Here is a 6493-nt window from a genome sequence, read left to right as displayed (position 1 = left end):
TCTCTGTCTCCTTCCCTGAATCTGGGCGGGCTTGTGACTACAGTGGAAGTGATGCTATGTGACATCAAAAGCCAGGACATAAAAGGCCATGCAGCTTCCATATTGCTGGCTGGAATATTCACACTGGAGTCCTGAGCTACCACACAAGAGGTCCAACTACCAGACTGTTGTCCTAGAGAGGCCATGTATAGTCTCTCTGGTCTCCAGTCCCAGCTGCACCCCCTCTTCCAACTATCCCTGCCAAGTGAAGAACCAACTTGGAAGCAGATCCTTCAGCCCCAGCTGGTTCCAACTTCCAGCCATCTCAGCCTAGGCCCCAGACACTGTGGAGCAGAGAAGAGCCGTGCCTTTTCCCAATTCCTGACTTGAAGCACAACAAAATGGTTGTTGTTTATGCTACTAAGTATTGGGGTGGTTTGTTATGCAGTAACAGTAATAACTGGAACAGGGAGTTAGAATGTTTCTCTTGAGAAGCCACGTGGCTCTAGAGCAATGGTTCTCAACAAGGTGATTTTGCCCCCCAGGAGACATTTGGCAACGTTTATTGACATTTTTTGTTATCACAACTCTGGGAGGGGGGTTACTATTGGCACCTGGTGGGCAGAGTTCAGTGATACTGCTAAACATTCTACAATGCACAAGAGCTTCTGACAACAATTTGGCTCCAAATGTCAACATGCAAAAGTTGAGAAAGCCAACTCTAGAGAAAAGAGTCTGACATTCAGAGGCTTGTTAATGAAAAGATTGGCTTGCTTCCTATAGTGAGGCCCCAGTTGATAAGTTTTCCCCAAATACAGTTTAATTCAGCTTTTCATTGCTTCATTCATAAATATCAATAGATATTTTTGATGTTTGAGGAAAGCTTCCAACAGGAAGGAGAGAGAGAAACCAAAAGAAGCCAGGTGGAAAAAAAGACAATTTAGAGAATACAAGAATATTAAAACAAAACTAATAGACACATGAAAAGTAAGTAATACCTTCGGAGAGATAAGCAGGAGATAGTATATCCATAAAACATGACTGCAATATTATGAAAAAGGAAAAATCAGAAACAAGAATGAGTACTTCTGTATTAAAAATATACAAGCCAAAAATATAAAAGCCAAAATTTTAAAAAATCAATAGAAGGATTGGAAGATAAAGGCAAGGAAGGTGGGGTACCTCGCCCTCTGAGACCAGAGGCACTGCCTGGGCCCCTTCTGTTCCACTGAGCCTAAGTCCCACCCCAAGCCTTTACCAGCCCTGTGGGTCCTAAGCATAGACCCTGCCCACCATTCAAACCCCGCCTCTGCTTAGGCCCCATCCTCCACAGCCAAGGCCTTTTCCACCTTTTTTTTCTTCTTCTCCTCTTTTTTACTATTGTGGTTCTGATTTACCTCCCAGTTGTTGCTTAACCTATATTTTTATTTTTATATTCTTTCTAACATATCTGTTTCCTATTCTAATTTTATTCTTTACTCTTTGTTATCATTCTCCTTTTATTTTTTGCCACCCCGCGTGGCTTGCGGGATCTTGGTTCATGTGCCGGCAGTCAAGCCGGGGGTTGGGTCGAAGCTCCTGTGGTGGGAGCTCCAAGTCCAAACCACTGGACTAACAGAGAACCTCAGACCCCAGGGAATATTCATCAGAGTGAGGTCTCCTGGAGGTCCTCATCTCAGCACCAAGGCCCAGCTCTGCCCAACAGCCTGCAAACTCCAGTGTTGGAAGCCTCAGGCCAAACAAACAGTAAGACAGGAACACAATCCCACCCATCAAAAAAAAAAAAAAAAAAAATGAGAAAGCAAAAAAATATGTCACAGATGAAGGAGCAAGGTAAAAACCTACAAGACCAAATAAATGAAGAGGAAATAGGCAATCAACCTGAAAAAGAATTCAGAGTAATTATAGTAAAGATGATCCAGAATCTCAGAAATAGAATGGAGGCACGGATTGAGAAAATACAAGAAATGTTTAACAAAGATCTAGAAGAACTAAAGAACAAACAAACAGAGATGAACAACACAATAACAAATGAAAAATACACTAGAAGGAATCAATAACAGAATGACTGAGGCAGAATAACGAATAAGTGAGCTGGAAGACAAAATGGTGGAAATAACTGCCAAGGAGCAGAATAAAGAATGAAAAGAATTGAAAATCTCAGAGACCTCTGGGACGACACTAAATGCACGAATATTCAAATTATAGGGGTCCCAGAAGAAGAGAAAAAGAAAGGATCTGAGAAAATATTTGAAGAGATTATAGTGGAAAACTTCCCTAACATGGGAACGGAAATAGCCACCCAAGTCCAGGAAGCACAGAGAGTCCCATACAGGATAAACCCTAGGAGAAACACACCAAGACACATATTAATCAAACTAACAAAAATTAAATTCAAAGAAAAAATATTAAAAGCAGCAAGGAAAAAACAAAAAATAACATACAAAGGAATCCCCATAACGTTATCAGCTTATTTTTCAGCAGAAACTCTGCAGGCCAGAAGGGAGTGGCAGGATATACTTAAAGTGATGAAAGAGGAAAACCTACAACCAAGATGACTCTACCTGGTAAAGATCTCACTCAGATTCAACAGAGAAATCAAAAGCTTTTCAGACAAGCAAAAGCTGAGAGAATTCAGCACCACCAAACCAGCTTTACAACAAATGCTAAAGAAACTTCTCTAGGCGGGAAACACAAGAGAAGAAAAAGACCCACAAAAACAAACCCAAAACAATTAAGAAAATGGTAATAGGAACATACGTATCGATAATAAACTTGAATGTAAGTGGATTAAATGCCCCAACCAAAAGACACAGACTGGCTGAATGGATACAAAAACAAGACCCATATATATGCTGTCTACAAGAGACCCACTTCAGACCAAGGGACACCTACAGGCTGAAAGTGAAAGGATGGAAAAAGATACCCCATGCAAATGGAAATCAAAAGAAAGCTGGAGTAGCAATACTCATATCAGTTAAAATAGACTTTAAAATAAAGACTGTTACAAGGGATAAGGAAGGACACTACATAATGATCAAGGGATCAATCCAAGAAGAAGATATAAAAATTATAAATATTTATGCACCCAACATAGGAGCACCTCAATACATAAGGCAAATGCTAACAACCAGGAAAGGGGAAATCGACAGTAACATAATAATAGTAGGAGAGTTTAATACCCCACTTACACCAATGGTCATAACATGCAAACAGAAAATAAATAAGGAAACACAAGCTTTAAATGACACAATAGACCAGATAGATTTAATTGATATTTATAGAACATTCCACCCAAAAGTGGCAGAATACACTTTCTTCTCAAGTGCACATGGAACATTCTCCAGGATAGATCACATCTTGGGTCACAAATCAAGCCTCGGAAAATTTAAGAAAACTGAAATCATATCAAGCATCTTTTCTGACCACAATGCTATGAGATTGGAAATCAATTCCAGGAAAAAAACTGTAAAAAACACAAATACATGGAGGCTAAACAGTACGCTACTAAATGACCAAGAGGTCACTGAAAAAATCAAAGAAGAAATAAAAAAGTACATAGAAACAAATGACAATGAAAACACAATGACCCAAAACCTATGGGACGCAGCAAAAGCAGTTCTAAGAGGGCCACAGGGCCGCTCCCTGGAGATGCCGGAGTCAGGCTCTCTCATCAGTCAAAAGTGGCTGCACACACTCATGGTCATCTGACAGGTCACCGTATCTCCTACCAGAGGCTCCCCCAGGAGGGGCCAAAGTGGGGAACATGTTTGGGAGGCCTTGAGCCTGACCTCTGAGGTGCATCTCTTTGGGCACCAGCCCTCAGGCCTAATCATCCTTTTCCTTCACCCACTGCCTATTCCCCCTCTCCATACCCCCCCACCCCTACCTCAGTCCTCAGGATCTTTGCCCTGGGGGCTGCTCAGTTGGCTTGCCTGCAATATTTTTTTTTTAACCTTTTCAATTGTTACTTCCTTTTTAAAAACTACATCATCATTATTTAAGTGTGGATGAAAAATGCCTCCTCCCATATCAGCAAGCAAAGGATGCTGCGGCCATCAAGCCACCAGCCACTAACAAGTCCCCCAACAGTCAGCTAGAGTGAACTCAGGAAGGGAAAGAAAGAATACTGGCCTTAGATAGCTAAGGTGCATATCAAGGGAATGATTTCAATGAGCCCAGACTCTTGCATCTTCCCATACACAGAAGAGCACTAAATTCATTAACTCCAGATGTCTGGTTTTCTTTAATTAACAGTAATCTTTTGATGTTCCGACTACCTGGTCTTTGTTGCAAAACTCCTTCCTTTATATCCTGGCTCCTCCCTTACCTTACCCTCTTTGAAACAGTCCCTCAGAGCTATCTGAGAGGCTGCCTCCCGGGCTTGAAGTTCTCAGAAGGTCCACCGAATAAAACGTAATTCTCAATTTTTAGGCTGTGCATTTTTTTTCAGTCAACATAAGTAATACGTATTCCTTGTAGAAAAATTTTAAAATATTGAAAATCACCCATAATTCCAGTCAGCCAAATAAAACCAATATTTGTCTATGAATTTCCAGAATGTTTCCAGGCTTCCTCACAGGTACCCAGTAAAAATACTACTGGTCCACATCTCATCTGGGTACCCACTGCTGAGCACTCACCACATGCCAGACCCTGAGCTGGGCCTTTAGAGGTGTTAATCCCACCAAATCCTCACAACTGTGTGAGGCAGGCATTATTATGCCCATTTTACAGGCAGGAAGCAGAGGCTAGGGAGATCATATCACTTGCCTGTGTCCTCATGTTGGTTAAGAGACAGATCTGGATTTCAACCCTCCAGGCTGAGTACAAAGCTACTTTCCTTGCATGTTTCTTTAAGATTTTTCCATTTTTCTTTTTCTTTCTGTTGGGCTGCACCTCACAGGCCTACAAGGCCTGCACTTGCCCAGCTTCAAGACCGAATAAAGAGCCTGGAGTCAGCGACAGAGACATCAATGATTTAATGGATAGGGGGATCTTACATGCGTGAAGCAAGGTCCTGGAGCGACACCCCACCGTGTGACGGTGGACAGGACAAGGCAGCAGTCTTCGCTCCCAGAGGGAAGGGGGGATTGCCAGTTATAGGGGGAACTGACGTCAGGTTACCAGGGAAACTAGGAGAGGGGCATGCTCCTCACCACCTCTTCGATAAGAACGATCTCTAGCTGAGGCCCGGGGCAAGTATGTAGGAAGGTCAGTCATGTGAGTAGGGTAGGTGTAGGTGAAGCAGGCACTGATTGAGCAGGGGATGTACAGAGAACAAGAGAATAGCCACCCTGAGTGGCCTGACCATACTCTTCCTTCCTTCCTTCCTTCCTTCCTTCCTTCCTTCCTTCCTTCCTTCCTTCCTTCCTTCCTTCCTTCCTCCCTCCCTCCCTCCCTCCCTCTCTCCCTCCCTCTCTCTCTCTCTCCCTCCCTCTCTCTCTCTTTCTTTTTCTTTCTCTCTTTCTCTTTCTTTCTTTCCTCCCTTCCTTCCTTCTTTCTTTCTAACTTAGCAATATATGCAAACATCTTTCTTGTCAATAAATATACACGTAGATCATCCTGCTGCATGACATGCCTGTGTGTGGATATGCTAGAGTTTAAACAACCAATTCCTTTTTGCAGGGCTTTCTAATGTTTCCTTTTTTTTCTATTATAAACAATGCAGTTATAAATATCTTTGTTCATACATCTCTGCAAAAATGTGGTTATTTTCGTAGCATAAATTCCAGAAGGTGGAATTGCTTAGACAAAGGCTAGACACATTTTTAAAAGCTGCCCCTTTTCCAATCACATCAGCAGTACACATCATTGAATGTTCCCCCACATCCATTATTTACTGAGTATTTTCACTTTTTAAAATTTGGACTGTGATTTAACACAGAAACAGAGACCCCCCTATGCAGGAAGCATCCTAGTGTATTCCTCTAGATTTAGAACCAAACCAACCTTGCTTAAAAAAAAAAAAAAAAAAAAGCCCAAACACTCTGCCAAGGCCTGCTCTGATTTCAGCAGGCAGGGCAGAACCTCCAGAGACAGCAAGGAAGGGGAGAGGCCTGGAGGGAGGAAAGCAGAGGAGGAGGGCCAGGCTGTGGGCCCACAACTGACTGGCATGGGGGAGGTCGCCAGGTTTTCCCAAGGGAAGCACTGTCTTCCTGGGTCTGAAGACCTGACAGCCACCTCTGATGATCCCCTCCTCGATACTGAGCTGTACCTCACTGTCCCCAGCACTCACACTCTAACCGAGAACTCACACTCTAATGCAAGTTCCCGGACCTTCACTTTATTCGGCTGCCAGTTGCCAACACATTCAGCACTCTGGGTCTTCCTTGAATACCTTTCAAGGCCTCTTAGGTGGGGCAGTTCTAAACTAGACACAGTCTTATTGTTCTTTTACCTTGATGTTGTTTTCCTTCAATAGGCTGCTAACTCTGGCACCTGGAGGGAAAAAGGAAAGTAAGCGATTGGATTGCGGCAGAGCACTGAGGGGGGAGCCTTGGGGCAAAGTAAC

The sequence above is a fragment of the Eschrichtius robustus genome, chromosome 2 (assembly GCF_028021215.1).
Source record: "Eschrichtius robustus isolate mEscRob2 chromosome 2, mEscRob2.pri, whole genome shotgun sequence".
NCBI lineage: Eukaryota > Metazoa > Chordata > Mammalia > Artiodactyla > Eschrichtiidae > Eschrichtius > Eschrichtius robustus.
The sequence above is the reverse complement of the archived record's forward strand: the minus strand, read 5'-3'. Positions refer to the sequence as shown.